At 41.8% G+C, this 16,450-nt stretch overlaps 1 protein-coding gene across 1 annotated transcript in view; it reads left to right on the forward strand.

The window, feature by feature from the left end:
• PLXNB2 (plexin B2) overlaps window positions 1-16,450 on the forward strand; it is a 164,755-nt gene that overhangs the window by 29,348 nt on the left and 118,957 nt on the right. The gene's annotated exons all lie outside the window — the stretch shown is intronic.

A 16,450-nucleotide genomic window follows, 5' to 3' on the forward strand; every position in this document is an offset into this window, starting at 1 on the left:
TGGGCTAGTCACGCTCCTTTGAAGTCTCTCAGCCCCACTCACCTCACAGAGTGTTTGTTGTGCGGGAGGAAGGGAAAGGAGAATGTTAGCCGCTTTGAGACTCCTTCGGGTAGTGATAAAGCGGGTTATCAAATCCAAACTCCTCCTCCTCCTCCTATTATTATTATTATTATTATTATTATTATTATTATTATTAAACAATGAACAACACGCACATACTTGGGCAAATACAAGGAGCAGCAAAGACAGGAGTTTGAGATCCTTCTAAGTAAAGCTTTACTTCATGTGAAAATGTGATACTTCCTTGGGAGTCTTCAGACTGTTGAAAAGTACAATGTGCCTTTGTGGGAGTTAGTGGACTACAAGTCTTCCTCCATGCAACTGGATCCTGGATTTGGGCTCCCTGGGAGCCAGAGGGGGGAATTTTAAATAGATTGACTTTGGCTACATCTAGCTGACCTTGGCTGCAACATGAGGGGTGTCTTGAATGAGGGACGTTTGGCTGGGAATCCGAATCAGCCTCAGTCCCACCTCTAACTCGCAATATTAACTGTCTGCTACATTTTAGGGCAGCAATAATCCATTCACTCCAGACCTACAGTGTGGGAGTAATGAGCTGTATTAACATTGGCAGAGCATTTTTTCAACATTTGAAGCTTTAAAAATGTTTTCTGCATGAAATCATATCTGAAACGAGAGCCCATTCTATTGCTGCCTTTTTTTTCTGGGCAGACATGCCGCTCTCAAGTCTATGCTGAAATTCTGTCCAATCGCCTTTATTGTTTCCAAGGGAAAGCTCTCGCTTCTGCCCCAGAAGTGCCTAAAATAACAAGGAGGTTTGGACTCCAGACAATTCAGCTGTGACTCTTGTCATTTTCACTTTCCAAACACAGAAATTAGATAGTGGTAGTTGAATCTGTCCATTTCGATAGTAATGAAAATTCTTCAGGATTAAATAAAGTTTTGAAATTTTGGCCTGTGGCAATGAAATGGAAGGTACGACTTTGCAGTGTGGTATGGGTGATCATCTTTATAGCATCATATGGAGATCTATAGTAAGATCTATAGTAATTGCGGGAAGCACAATTTAAGAAGGATGTTGACAAGCTGGAATGTGTGCAGAGGAGAGCAACCAAGATGATCAAGGGTCTAGAAACTAAGCCTTATGAGGTCAAAGAGCTGGTTATGTTTAGCCTGGAAAAAAAGGAGCTGAGATGAGATATGGTGGCCATCTTCAAATATCTCAAGGATATTAGGATGTTAGTGTAGTGTTATTTATTTCTTATATTTGTTGTTTACTTTTCTCACAGAGTGCCCCAAAGTGCTACACCAGCATTTTCTTCCTGCTTAGTGTTTCAGTCCTTTTGTGATACTTAATCCGTTCAGGAAGTCCGTTCCAAAACCAAAGCGTTCCAAAACCAAGGCGCACTTTTCCATAGAAATTAATGCAACATGGATTAATCCGTTCCAGACTTTTAAAAACAACCCCTAAAACAGCAATTTAACATGAATTTTACCATCTAAAGACACCATTGATCCATGAAATGGAAGCAATAAACAATGTGCTGCAGTCACACGATCAATCAGTCAATCAGTAGCTGAACTGGGTTCCACACACACACACACACACACACAAGAGCCACAAAAATGCAAAATCAATAGCAAAAACAGACAGACCTCAGCGTAACACTCTAAACGGAAGTGTGGCATTCAAATCATCAGCATAACACTCAAACCAGAAGTGTGGCACTCAAATCGGAAGTGTAACACTCAAAATGGAGCACGTTCGGCTTCCAAAAAAAGTTCACAACCCGGAACACTTACTTCCGAGTTTGCAGGGTTTGGGTTCCAAGTTGTTTGAGTACCAAGCTGTTTGAGAACCAAGGTACCACTGTATCGCTGAATAAAATCCTGCTTGGATTATAGATGCTCTTGTACATCAAGCCACAGGTAAACAGCAGTTACATGGCATGGAATTCTTGACATAGCTATTTGGTAGCAAATATTTCAGATTCTCAGGAAGAATGATCTTTACCATGGCATGCATGTGCAGAGCATAGGCAGCTGGTTCTAGTCTCCAGACATTTCTGTGGGTCAGAATCGGGGTCATGCCCTCCCCTGTTTTTCCCCCCTTCTGCCACATGTTCGAGATAGAATAAGTCCCCCCCCCCCCGATTTACTATAAAAGTTTCCCGTCTTGCTCTTTATTAGCATCCAGATCTGGACCTGGCCCTGTCCTTGGATGTAGACATGCATCTCCCACATCAGTAGGGGGTGGTGCAATTTAAATAAAATATGTACAGCGCCAGAGGTGGGCACGTCAGTTTCTAGCTCACAGGGTGTAGATCTCTCCTGACTTGGCTACCAGAGTTGACAACAGCAATCTGTCTTGTGTCAAGATGCTTGCTGCACCGAGAAACTGGTGCAAGTTGCTAAAATGTAAATCCAGCTCTTGCCTGGACTGCAGCCTAGTTTCCAGCTTCTTCATGCAAGGCGCTTCCTGTCTAGGGAGATATTCCAGCTTTCTCCCGTTCATTAGGACCCTAACGCAGTTGTCAACTTGCATGGTGTCAGCTTTTAACAGCTTGAGGAAAAGTAAACTGCTAATTGCTAATTGCTTATACACCAAAATAATATTTGTGTTTGTTTTTGTTTTTTTAATTCACCCATCCTAATAAGTGCAGTTATGACTCATGTTCCTCATTTAGTAATGCAAAACAAGTTTTTTTTTTCACCTACCTGCCTAGGAATTCGGTTGCTGTGTGGTGTCACAGTTATTCATCTTATTTATCCTGCATATAATCCATAATGTTTAATGGGGGTTGAGTGCATAATTTGCGTTGGCTTCAGAACTCAACATCCTATACCAGGATGTTCTGTGCTGACTTTTAAAACCTTTTAGTGCTTTTGGTCTGTGGGGATAGGCTTGCAAGTATATGAGCATGCCTGGTGAAATATTAGGTGTAAACTGGGGAGTGTAGAATTTGCCGTTGCTGTTGGGGGTGGGGCTCTGCTAACCTTTCCCCATAACAAGCAGAAACAGAACTTAATAATAATAATAATAATAATAATAATAATAATAATAATAATACTTTATTTGTACCCCGCCCATCTGGCTGGGTTTCTCCAGCCACTCTGGGTGGCTTCCAACAGATATAAGGATACATTAAAATGTCACAGATTAAAAACTTCCCTGCCTTCAGATGTCTTCTGAATGTAAGGTAGTTGTTTATCTCTTTGACATGAGATGGGAGGGCGTTCCACAGGGCGGGTGCCACTACTGAGAAGGCCCTCTGCCTGATTCCCTGTAGCTTTGCTTCTTGCAGTGAGGGAACCGCCAGAAGGCCCTCGGCGCTGGATCTCAGTGTCCGGGCTGAACGATGGGGGTGGAGACGCTCCTTCAGGTATACAGGACCAATGCCGTTTAGGGCTTTAGGCAGAGTCAGCAGATATACTTAATTTTGCTTATATGTGTATAAGTTGCTTTGCATGTCATGGATTCACACACACACACCTTTTTAAATAGAGAGTATAAATATCCTTGCTTTTAATGCAGTTTATAAATTTTCAGCAATGTACTGCGAACAGCACAATGTGTGAGTGTTCTTGATGCCTACTTTTATATTTACTTACACAAATGAAATTAACTATATTAATTCTTTGAATTCATTTCCTCTCAAAGTATCAGATTACCATGCACATTGGGCCAATCCAAGATAGGGCTAATCTTCCACAGAAAAAAATGAGGAATAAAAATCTTGCATCGGTTCATATAACTATTCACAGCCACTCAGAAGAAATTCAGACTTGTCTTCGGAGCATCATTCTATGCTAGGATGATACAATTATATTTATATTAAGAAGTACTGATCTTTGGGGGGGGGTAGGTACTGTATACCAGCTAAGTGCCCATTTCACTCGTTTTCTCTTGATTTTTTAAAGCAGAATAATGGTGTAGGAAGCACAAAAAGGTTGCATCATGTTCTGAGAGGTTTGAAGCTCATCCAAAGCTAGGTTTGGGTCCCAATTAAGTACTCCAGATCGATTTGGCAGGAGCCACAGCTAATTCAAATACCGCTCTTCACATCTGTGTATCTTTTGCTTTCTGTTTGTAAGAGATAAGTTCATTGATCCACAAAAAGTGAAGCATGCAAGCCATCCAATTTATGTCAGTTTCAAGGCTCTGGTGTGAAGCCACGGAGCTGCTTTGATAACGCTTTGTGGTGTGGGCACCATTTTGCCACCAGCTTTATCCACCAGCCCGATTCTTCCCATATCCCCGAGTTGCTCCTTGCCAGTGTCGCTCTGGCCAAACTAGGATTATGAATGCAAGCTTCTCAGCTGAATATGGACATTGAGAAGGCTTGTTCAAAGCTCCGCTTTGCAGCCTTTCATATAACCTTGGGCTTTTGAGGGGGAGCTGGGGGGTTGGGGGGATGTATGAAAAATACTCTCCAGAACCCAGCCATAACTCATTGCAAGAGGTTTAATACTAATGGTCTTCTACTTTTGAGTGGCATGAAATTCTTACAGAGCTAGGCGTGTTTGTCTTGTTTGTTTATGCATCTGTGCATACCTTGGCTAACTCCTTTCAAAGCAGCTGACAGAATTCAGAATCAATTAAAAAATACATGATCTGGAAAACCAATAAAATAACAACTGCCTAACATAAAATGGCAGAGTTAGAAGTCATCTTCCAAAATCACGCCACATCCAGATGATCATAAAAAGCATCAGTACAGTGAGGCCTAACGTTGTGCTGAAACCAATTTCACACAACTTTTCTTCTATTGTGGAAAAAAAAGGCTGCCTCTTTCTCAGGGTACTTTAGATTTTCTTTATAATTCTGCTGGGTGTGGGGTTGAGCTTATCTTATTGTCTGAGATGTGGGTGGTGTCGGCAGTTTTCTTTCAATTGAACATTTCTCCAGCACTCTGCAACCTCCTGGGGTGCTTGCGCTTTCTCATCTGGAAAAGCCACATGGAAGAAGTGACCGCATGGTGCCTTCTCCTGAGCTTAAATTGAAACATGGGAAATTTTGAAGGCTGGAGTGTATGAGCCGATTTTTTTTGTTTTTAGGGAAATCCTTCCTGTTAGCTTTTTAAAAATCCTTCCCAGGCTGATTTCTTTAAAAGTTTTTTTTATTTATTTAATTTTTTTAAGAAATGCCAAACAGCTGTCAGGCACATTTTGGCACCTTCCTCAGCTTTCAATGCTTACAAGAATGCCCAACCAATGATGTCTTGGGTGAGTTAAGGAAACACAGGCACCCAAGAAGGCTGCAAGAGTAGAGAACATTGGAGAGGAGATTTGTAGTATGAAAGAGTGCCTTTGATAGTTTTCAAATGCAATTCTTTCTTTCTTTCTATTAATTAATTGAGAATCGTTGGTTTTTCTTTTAAGCTGTAGAAATTTTCAGCACAGCACTAGCAAGGCCTTCCAAATAAAATATCTCTGAGCAGATTCAGACACTGCCAATGAATGTTTCCAATTACATCCACAGCCTCTTCTCTGCAGTCAAGTGGTGGGCCTTGCCTGAATCATCCAGCAAAAAATTACATGGAATAGTTGCACAATCTATACTTCAAACATGGCATGAGCAGGTTCACTCTGGCAACTGATCTTACAGGACACTGGCAATGCTGCTTTGCAATGTCCACAGTCTCTTTGTTGTTGTTCAGTCTTTCAGTCGTGTCCGACTCTTCGTGACCCCATGGACCAGAGCGCGCCAGGCACCCCTATCCTCCACTGCCTCCCACAGTTTGGTCAGACTCATGTTGGTAGCTTCAAGAACACTGCCCAACCATCTCATCCTCTGTCGTCCCCTTCTCCTTGTGCCCTCCATCTTTCCCAACATCAGGGTCTTTTCTAGGGAGTCTTCTCTTCTTACGAGGTGGCCAAAGTACTGGAGCCTCAACTTCAGGATCTGTCCTGTTTCTAGTCTCTAGGTGTTTTTATTATTATATACATACAGCTCTTCTCCATGACTCCCATTGAGCCTAAGATATGGCAGCTACCATATTTTTCGCTCCATAAGACACACGTTTTTCCTCCTGAAAAGGTAAGGGGAAATATCTGTGCGTCTTATGGAGCGAATGGTGGTCCCTGGAGCTGAATTGCCCACTGGCCAAAAGAGGATCATGCTTTTTATTTTACAAAGAGAAAGGGGGGTGTTGAAAGGACCCCGCTGAGCAGTTGAGCAGCAAGAGATCGGGAGAGAGATAAGAGTCCCGGCTCCTTTTCAGCCCTGCCCTCCTTTGTTGAATGTGCTGCAGAGGGAGGTTGTTGGTTTCCCCAGTGACATGTGACTGGCTGATTAGATTATCTGTCTGGAAACTGTAGAAAAGGCTCCCTTTCCTATAGAAGCTGCAGAAATGTGAGTTGAACCCCATAAAAATGGGGCTTTTCCTCTTTGCTTTTCCCCCTTTGCAAAAAAAGCTGCAAAACTTTTAGCTGATCCTCAAAAAAACAGGGCTTTTCCCTTGCAAAAAAAAAGCTGCAAAACTTTTAGCTGATCCTCAAAAAAACAGGGCTTTTAGAGGAGGAAAACCAGAAATTTTTTTTTTCTTGTTTCCTCCTCTAAAAACGAGGTGCGCCCTATGGAGCGAAAAATACGGTAAATGCTTAAGAATTACTGCATTTCTGGTGCCATGCTACAGGCCAGGTTCAACTTGCTCCCGATTGCTAAACATTTGAGATTTCTGGTTGGCAAACATTTTGAACCATAATGAATTTGTGTGTGTTTGTTAATATGTACATGCATGCGCACATATTGTGAATGTACAATCTGCCCCCTTGGTGCCTGCCCACCACTCAGGGTGGCTAACAAGTAAAACCAAGGAAAAAAATAGAATACAGTTCCCAAAAAAATGCAGCATCATAGAAGCATACAAGTGTAACATATTACAAGAGCAGCATCAGATTAAAAACAAAACCACCTGCCGTAACAAGGAAGTTCTTTGCCATAAGTCAAAGCACCCTGTTGAGAGGGTGTAAGTTTCAAGCATCTTAAGTCTTGTTACAGGTGCTTTAAACCAGTTTCCTTCTCTTTTTGTCTCCCAAAGCAGACATAGCTGACTTTAGGTTGTTCCGGGGTGGTTGGGTGGGAAACAGCAGTGGCTGTGCGCTCTCTGATTTTGTGTCCTATCACACCTACAGCACTCTCTCAAAATTTGAGAAGTCGCCACTAGACCAAAAGGGTTTGACATGTGAAAATGTCAAAATGAGTAGTGTTTAAAAAGCTAGAGGCTGTAGCAGCATTGATAAGTCTTCATTGCAAAGCTTGGGGAAACGTTAGCAGTACAGTACTTAATCTGGTGTTATGCAATCTGCATAATTATACGTTAGTTCAGGAGTTTCTGTTAATTTTTGACAGTGTAAAAAAATCAGCCTTGCTCAAACGAAAACATGTAACATAATAATCGCTTAAAGCAATTGCGGCGAATTGCAGGATTTTGTGTGTGTGTGTGTGCTGAAATGCGCATGGACGACTCAACTTTGTAGACAGCGGCAACTGTACATGCACTGTGCTGAATACGTTTTAATCACTCTGATAATATATCTGCTCATGTTGGATTACATTATGAATATTTCCTAAAACGCTTGTTTTGCCAAAACAGTACAGAATGTCCCGCTCCAAAGTAAGCAGAAACGGGTTTTGTTATTGTAGGACTAGATATGCTGGGCAAATGTTGCTCCCCCCCCCCCACACACTTTTTTTTAAAGGATTAGTTTTTCCTCTACCATGAGACTCATAAGAGAAGCATGCAAGGGGGAATAGGGTTGTTTGTGATTAAAACTGCCTACCAGAAATCTTTTGAAGATTGCCTTGCTAATTAGGCATGCAGGGTGGAACTGTTCATGCAAATAGCTCCATTTGCTTATTTTTTATTTATTTATTTTGTAGCCTTTTACATTGTGCCTAGGGTTTCTCCCGCTTGGTTGTGCTAAATTAGTATTGCAACACACACACACACACACACACACACACACAAAATGATATGGCCTGCAGCTGCTGATCAACTCAAGCTGTGGGCTCCCAATTTCTTACAAAAAAAATATGTAAATGCCTGTCCATTTTCAGAGCTTTGCAGCAGCTGGTTTAGGCACCTAGGACTGTCCTGCCAAGTCACAATTCCTCCTCTTTCTCCCCTCCCCTGCCCCCTAATCTAATTATACCCATGTAATGGGGAGTGTGATCATCTGTACCATCAAAGTCAATATAGCGATGCCTGACATTGATGGAGAATAAAATTCATTGTGGTTGGAACCCACCCATCATTCGACCCATGTACTTCAATAGGACCCATTATATTATTATTATTATTATTATTATTATTATTATTATTATTATTAATGTACTTGGGTCATTGATGACTATTTGAATAGTAGCAAAAAAATAATAAACTAAGGAATTATATATTTTAAAAAATTATCAACAGTTGGCACAGGAGTGGTTAATATCCCACCCTGCAGTTGCCTAGCAACCCCAAAGGGTTTTATTTTAATTTTCTCCACTCCCATGAAAACTGCCGAAGAGAAAGGGAAGCAACCAGCTGGCATACCAGTTGCCTTATGAGTAGTCTTCACTGATGCAACGGTCTGGAAACTCTGCACTGGTACACGAGCAACAAAAATGTGACTACAAGTCCTGATGAATTTTCTAATTCGTCGGTTTATTATGATGTGAGCTCTTATGGATTAAACTCCTTTTTTTTCCCCCAGAGGCATCAAGTGAAACCTCCGATTAATCTCATGCCATAATAATAAATTTGCTCGCCTTTTATGTGTTTGCGGGGCTCTCTGTTGTTTTTGCTGTGGCAGGCAAACACAGCTACTGCTCTGGTGGGGGGGGGGGAGGATAAGCATAGTATATTCTGTCTTGCTATCTTACCACACTATCTTAATAGTTTTACATTTAAGCGAAATGTTTAGCTCTCTTGATTGCAAAGAAAGAAGGCTTGAATATGTGCACTTTTTGCAGCCAGGGGAGTTCTAATACACCTGGTAGTAAAGCAGTTGTTACCCCTTTGCTCGGTATATGCGGCAAAGATGGGGAACATAGAATCATAGAGTTGGACCCCAAGGGTCATATAGTCCAACCCCCTGCAATGCAGGAATCTCAGCTAAAGCATCTATGGCAGATAGTCAACATGTTGCCCCCCTCCCTACAGATGTTGTAGTGCATCAACATCTGGTGGGCAACAGGCTCTCTGTTCATGCCTGTGATCAGGCCCTGCCCCCTCGTTCTCTGCTATTAGCAGTAGTAATATTAGTATTGAAATCCAGGTCTCCTTTTCTGATCCGTGAGCACTGCGTTGAAACAGAAATTCAAGATTTTGAAAGAGAAGGGAGCTCATCTATCTGCAAATTAAGTACACAAAGTGTGCATGAAGGCAGGGCTTTTAACTGCACATGAGGGTTTTCTGCCTAGAAATATGGACCCCCCATGTCCGTATTTGATGATATCACATACGTATAATTTTCTGCTTGCTTCATTGGGGACTTTGCTTAAGGAAACAGCTTAAGGCTGGGAAGAAAGAGATATTGAACGGAAGCCCATATGGCTTTAAATCAAAACGCCGAATCTCTCGTTTTGTGCATTTCTGGCATAAATAAGGCCTTGTTCGGCTTATTGGCATCAGCGGGATTTCAGTTTCTGTTCTTGCACTCTTTAGTTTAAGAAATCAAAGTACACCTCAGGGTGGTTGGAAACGGAAGATCAAACGAGAAAGCTGTCCTGTGCAACTCTGATGTGAAGCCACCGAGGATTTCTCTAGCTAGTTTTGCCTCTGAGCTACTATATTTTGCATTGTAGGTTTATGAATAAGTACTCCAATGACACACCAGTTATTTCCTAAATTGGCATTCACACAGTGGGTTAGTTAAGAAATGGCGTGAGATTTTAGGTCGGTCAGCCTGTGCTCTCTGATGTAGAGTTCATTGCAAAAAACAAAAAACATCATCATCATCATCCAGGGACAGATTGAATTTCTGAAACATTTCTGAAACATTTAACTCTATCCTCCAAACTAGCTTTTCCTAATCTAGTGCCCTTCAGATGTTCAACTACAACATCCAGCATGCTCAACCAGCATAACCAGTGGTTAGGGATGATGGGGTTTGTAATCCATCACTCCTGGGAGAGCACCGGGTTGGGGAAGTGCGCTCCAAACAGAAATGTGGGCAGGGTTTGCAGGCAACAGATTTGCAAGGTGAATTTGGGTCAAAGGCTATCAAAATATTCTTCCCTGTGTTGATATTAAAAAATAAAATTAAATAAATCCTGTTCCAGCTTCCCCGAATGATTGACAAGCACAGATTGGTCATCTGGCAGTAATACTCTGTATTGATCCAGAGTTCGTTTTCTTTAATGAAATGGGTAAGGATCAAGGCAATTTATTTGGTTTATTTTATTCATAACCTGAGCCTTGAGGTAGGTGGCAACCTCAAAATGAAAACGAAACGAAAAGCAACCCAATGCTAACTAACAAGCAAGTGATAAAATATGTTTACTGTATTAAAATACATTTAATATTTACTGTATTAAAATATCACTTAGCAAACCACTGCCACCCAGTCTAAACCCTTGAGAAGCTTTGTATGCCAGCCACCATCTTAACACTTCACCATCATTCAGCAAGTATTTTTCCGCTTAAACTTCGTTAGACAGAGGTCGGGTTTTCAGTATGAGCTAAGGCAGTGTTTTTCAACCACTGTTCCGCGGCACACTAGTGTGCCGTGAGATGTTGCCTGGTGTGCCGTGGGAAAATTACTTTATATATAGTCAATATAGGCACAGAGTTAATTTTTTTAACATTTTCTAATGGTGGTGTGCCTCGTGATTATTTTCATGAAACAAGTGTGCCTTTGCCCAAAAAAGGTTGAAAAACACTGAGCTAAGGTAATAATTCGCACATTCACTTTGAATGTGGGCTCCAGCAATGTGAGTTAATTTTTGCAACACAAATAAATACAAATCTGACACTTTCCCCCGGTCTCATTTGCTTACACACACACACAAGCCACAGGCAAAAGAGAACCTGTTGAACAGCTAAGGGGAACTGAGCGTATTTGTTGCCGTTCTGCTGCGCATGTTTGATGCCTCTTAAGTGAGTTGCAAAGAAAGAAAGGAAAATGTAGTGTTTGGAATTTAGTTTATCCAGGAGAGCCATCCAAGAAAATTTCCCTAGATCAGCAGTTTTGCACAATTCATTGCCTCCAAGAGAAGGGAAAAAAGTAGGAAAATGTTCCTAGACCTAAAATCCTGTTGGACATCTTTTTTAAAAAAAACATTTTTAGGGGGAGGGGGAATTTATTTTATGGTCACACTGCCCAACCACAAAAAAGTATAATGACAGGCCATTAAGCAGTTGGGCATGGTAGGTGCTACTGTCAGATTTTTGCTAGTTATTGTTTAACTGGCTGTGTAAATTTCGAGTGAAAGGTGATGAATGGAAATAAGAGAGTAAGTGCTCCCAGCTCTCTACACAGGCAGATTTAGATCAGTACAAGCCACTGCCAGCTGGTTAAACCCAAGAACATTCCCTTCCTTCTATTTTGAAACAGAAGTGAAGGTCAGAAAGACACATCAGCTCTCCTTTGTTCTTGTATTAGAAATAGTCAAAAGAGGATAAGGACGGTGGGCATCGTGATAGGATCCTGAAATGACCTTTAGACCCAGAAAGCAGTTACTGCATTTATTAGGTAGAGAAAAGGTACCCCTGACCGTTAGGTCCAGTCGCGGACGACTCTGGGGTTGCGGCGCTCATCTCGCTTTACTGGCCGAGGGAGCCGATGTACAGCTTCTGGGTCATGTGACCAGCATGACTAAGCCGCTTCTGGCGAACCAGAGCAGCGCACGGAAACGCCATTTACCTTCCCACCTATTTATCTACTTGCACTTTGACGTGCTTTCGAACTGCTAGGTTGGCAGGAGCAGGGACCGAGCAACGGGAGCTCACCCCGTCGTGGGGATCTGAACCGCTGACCTTCTGATCCGCAAGCCCTAGGCTCTGTGGTTTAGACCACAGCGCCACAGGGGTTGAATTATGACACTGTGTTATTTGCCAATGACTGATACTCTGTATAGCCACTGTGCTTGCCTTGTACGTGCCTGAGCTTTGCCTAGAAAAATCTTGTGTGATGCTTTTGTATTCCAGAGCTTTTGTATTTTTTATTTATTCAGTTTCTTTCTTTCTTTCTTTCTTTCTTTCTTTCTTTCTTTCTTTCTTTCTTTCTTCTCTCCCTCCCTCTGTGTGTTTGTGTGTGCATATGCCAGGGTTTTTCTAGAAAAAGAGGTGCCAGAACCAGTTGACTTTTTGGGGGGGGGGAGCACCCACCCAAAGCGCTTGTGTAGCAGGCGGCACTGCAAAAGTGCCAGAACGCAACAAAGAGGTGATGGAACTCTGTGCCGGCTGGGGGGAGGGGAACCCTGGCTCATGCATGCATGCATGTGTGCTTGTGAGCCAGTGTGGTGTAGTGGTTAAGAGCGGTAGACTCATTATCTGGGGAACCGGGTTCGCATCTCCGCTCCTCCACATGCAGCTGCTGGGTGACCTTGGGCTAGTCACACTTCTCTGAAGTCTCTCAGCCCCACTCACCTCACAGAGTGTTTGTTGTGGGGGAGGAAGGGAAAGGAGAATGTTAGCCGCTTTGAGACTCCTTCGGGTAGTGAAAAGCGGGATATCAAATCCAAACTCTTCTTCTTCTTCTTCTTGTACACACCCACTCCTGTTGATGACAACCCTTGAATGTCTCTGCTGCAGTACATCCTAGCCCACAAAAACCTATACCCATACAATACATATGGTAATGTTTAAGGTGCGTTGGTAACTAAAGTCTAGATTAAGGTTTCCCAGAGTTGGGTCTCCAGCTGTTGTTGGACTACAACTCCCATCGTCCCTAACTAGCAGGACTAGTGGTCAGGGATGATGGGAATTGTAGTCCAAAACCAGCTGGAGACCCAACTTTGGGAAACGCTGGTCTAGATGCAGTGTCTGTGCTAGTGGGCTGATGGGCGTTGCTGAGCATCTTAGCTGAATCAGATTGTACTGATAAAGCCAGAGCAGGGTTGAAGTGCAGGGAGACTTTACCTTACTTCAACTTCCCCAGCTGAAATAACACTGTCACCTGGGAAAGGTGCTGCATAATTGCTGTGTCTGTATATTGATAAATTCTTTTTAAATGCGATTCAACATATGTCAAAATATATGGTTCTATAGACCAACTTATCATATAAACGAAACATATGAGAAATTAAAGTCCAGCAGATTGATCAGGAAATACAATCTATTCATTTCTTATATTGGCAATATCTACGGTGTGGAATTCTTACATCGATCTTGTAGTGTTCCGTGTAAAGATGCTTTTAAGAATTCTAGCAGGCATACATCTTAAAAGCATATTCACGTGGAACACTACAAGATTGATACGTTTCGTTTATGTGATAAGTTGGTTTATAGAACCATATATTTTGATATGATGTGTTGAATCGCATTTAAAAAGAATTTACTGGTATATAGTTACAAACAGTCTGTTGCGTTGTTTGTGTTGTTGTCAGTTTTGTATTTACGCGACAAAGGATTTGGTAGTGTTTTGAATGTATCTGTATATTGTGCAGTTAAGGCTTAGAAAGAAAAGCTAGAGAAGTGGAAAATAAGGTGCACTTCTCAAAAAGGAAATTAGACGGACCAAAAGCTATTAGATTAACATAAGTAGACACAAACTGCAAACCAAAAGACCTAATAAGCTGCAAGCCAGACAAAAATATGTGAGTTATTTATAGAAGAGGGAAACAGGGGCAAAAAAAACCAAAACCCAATTCCACAACAATGTGTTTCTTGGCAGTAAACGTTTGCTAGCTTCTAAGCCTGAAAGTATATTTTCTCCACCACGCATATATGAGCAGTGTTCAATTAAGTCGATGACATCCAGTACATCATAACACTATATCCTCTTTGACTTTAATATTGTTACATAATATTATACATAAGTAACCCTTGCAACTGTCTTGGAAAACAAGACCAGTACTTTCCCCATATTGTAGCTACTGTGTATCTGCAAGCTGGGTCAGGAAAAGCAATGACTGAGGCCACCCAGTGAGTTCATGGCTGGCTGAGATTTTAAACCAGGAAGTGTCAGGCCTACTGCAACCCGCACATATATTTCCTGTGTTTCCCCTTTTGCCCTGCCTGTAGAAATCCAACTGATGCATGCAGTGAAAAAGCAAAAGCAGCGTGTTTATTTAAAAATGCAATAAATATGCCAGTTCTGCAACTTCTTGCATAATAAATAAAGAGCTAAGCTTTCCTTCCAAGCTTACATTCTGCCTGTGCTGGTGCAACTTTACAGTGATTTTTTTAAAGAATTTATGAGGAAGATGAGGGACACGGGTGGTGGTGTGGTCTAAACCACTGAGCCTCTTGGGCTTGCCGATCAGAAGGTCGGCGGTTCGAATCTCCACAACGAGATGAGCTCCTGTTGTTCTGCCCCAGCTGCTGCCAACCTAGCAGTTCGAAAGCATGCTAGTGCAAGTAGATAAATAGGTACTGCTGCGGCGGGAAGCTAAATGGCATTTCCGTACACTCTGGTTTCCGTCACGGTGTTCTGTTGCACCAGAAGCAGTTTAGTCATGCTGGCCACATGACCCAGAAAGCCGTCTGTGGACAAATTCCGGCTCCCTCGGCCTGAAAGTGAGATGAGCGCTGCAACCCCATAGTCGCTTTTGACTGGACTTAACCCTCCAGGGGTCCTTTACCTTTTACCTTTTACAACAGTTCAGGTCTGAAGTGAAAATGCTTTCCCCAGATAAGGAAATGGAATTATAGGAGATGTAAACTGTGAGAGCAGAGTTTTAAATTTCTGACTCGAGATCCATCTGCTTACAGAGATGCTAGAATGGATGGTAAAATTTGTTAAATTCACCTTGACTTGTGAGTTAATAAATGTACGTTTCCTTTCATTAAAGATTAACGGAGAGACTGAAATTACAGGTTTGTATGGTGCCAAATTGCTACTTAACATGGAAAGTTGAACTGCAATTTTACACAGCTGTGGCAAAGGGAGTCACACACACACACACACACACACACACAAAACACCCCGTTTTAAATGTGTGCTCTCATCCTAAAGAAGGCTGCAGTGTTAAACACACCAACTTGTAACAAGTGTATTAAAATGAAATCAGTAAAAATTACTACTGTCTAAATATGGTTAGGATCAGGACATTTGTCAGCTTATGAACTGCTACTCCACTGGGTGCATCTATGTTCTAAATTCTGTTCTAGTTTCAAACGTTCTCTTAAGTTTTGCAAATGGACTGCTAGGTTTAAAGAATTACTGTACTTGTGATCTCTTAAACAGTGGCTTTCATTAATGCAATAAAAAAGGTAAAAACCAGAGGAATTGTTTGGTTTATTGTGATTCCTAATTTAGAAGAAGAAAGGCAAATCTAGCCCAGTCGGGAGTGTTGTACAGTTTGCCGCAGTTTCCTATTTGTGTACTCGTGCTTATAGACAGATCCATATGCATATTATGGAAAGCTGCTCCTTATTTGTTTAATCCAGGGGAAGTCCAAATGTAGTCTTTAAAAGTTGACCTTTGTACTGTAAACAAGAAAGTCATCGGTGAAATATGGAGCTAGTGGCACCCAACCTGAAGAATTTAGATGGCTTTAAACTTCTCTTCTATAAGTGTGCTTCCAGACAAGGGGCTTTATACTGCAGATGGATCATGCAGATTCAATTTTCTGTGTGTGAAATTACCACATTAGCTTCCGCACATTCCTGTTTTGTTTTGTTTTTAATTCTTCATATTCATTGCTACTCTGCCGCTTGCCCCCTATATCAGGGGGTGGGAGCATGACAGAATGTATGTATCAGTTACAGGTAGGTAGCTGTGTTGGTCTGCCATAGTAAAAAAAAAAAATCCTTCCAGTAACACCTTAAAGACCAACTAAGTTTGTTCTTGGTATCAGCTTTCGTGTGCATGCACACTTCTATATATGTAAATGTTTGGTCCTGCCTGGGAATCATACACACACACACACACGCTATACACAGCGTCTTTTTTCCATTCCCGTCATGCATGCAGATAGATACCTGTTCACATGCGCATTTAAAAACAAAACCAGGAAGTCCATCAGAAAGCAAGAGCAAATGCTACCAGCATGTTTCACAATGGACAAAATAGAAGGTTGGGGGTGTGTTTTTTGGGGGGCGATACTGTCACACCAATAGATTCATTTCCACCACAATCTGATACGGCAATACTCAGTTATCTATCCCACAATCCATTGCTTCTGATTTCCTTTTAAATCATCCACTACTGAAATGGTAGCAATAAAGCAAGGATCCAGGGTGGAACTATTGAACTGTTTCCCACTTAGCTTAACATCTGTTCCAGGAAAACTTTGCATGACAGTGAATGCACCTGAACATAAAATGCTCTT

The sequence above is a fragment of the Lacerta agilis genome, chromosome 10 (assembly GCF_009819535.1).
Source record: "Lacerta agilis isolate rLacAgi1 chromosome 10, rLacAgi1.pri, whole genome shotgun sequence".
Classification (NCBI taxonomy): domain Eukaryota; kingdom Metazoa; phylum Chordata; class Lepidosauria; order Squamata; family Lacertidae; genus Lacerta; species Lacerta agilis.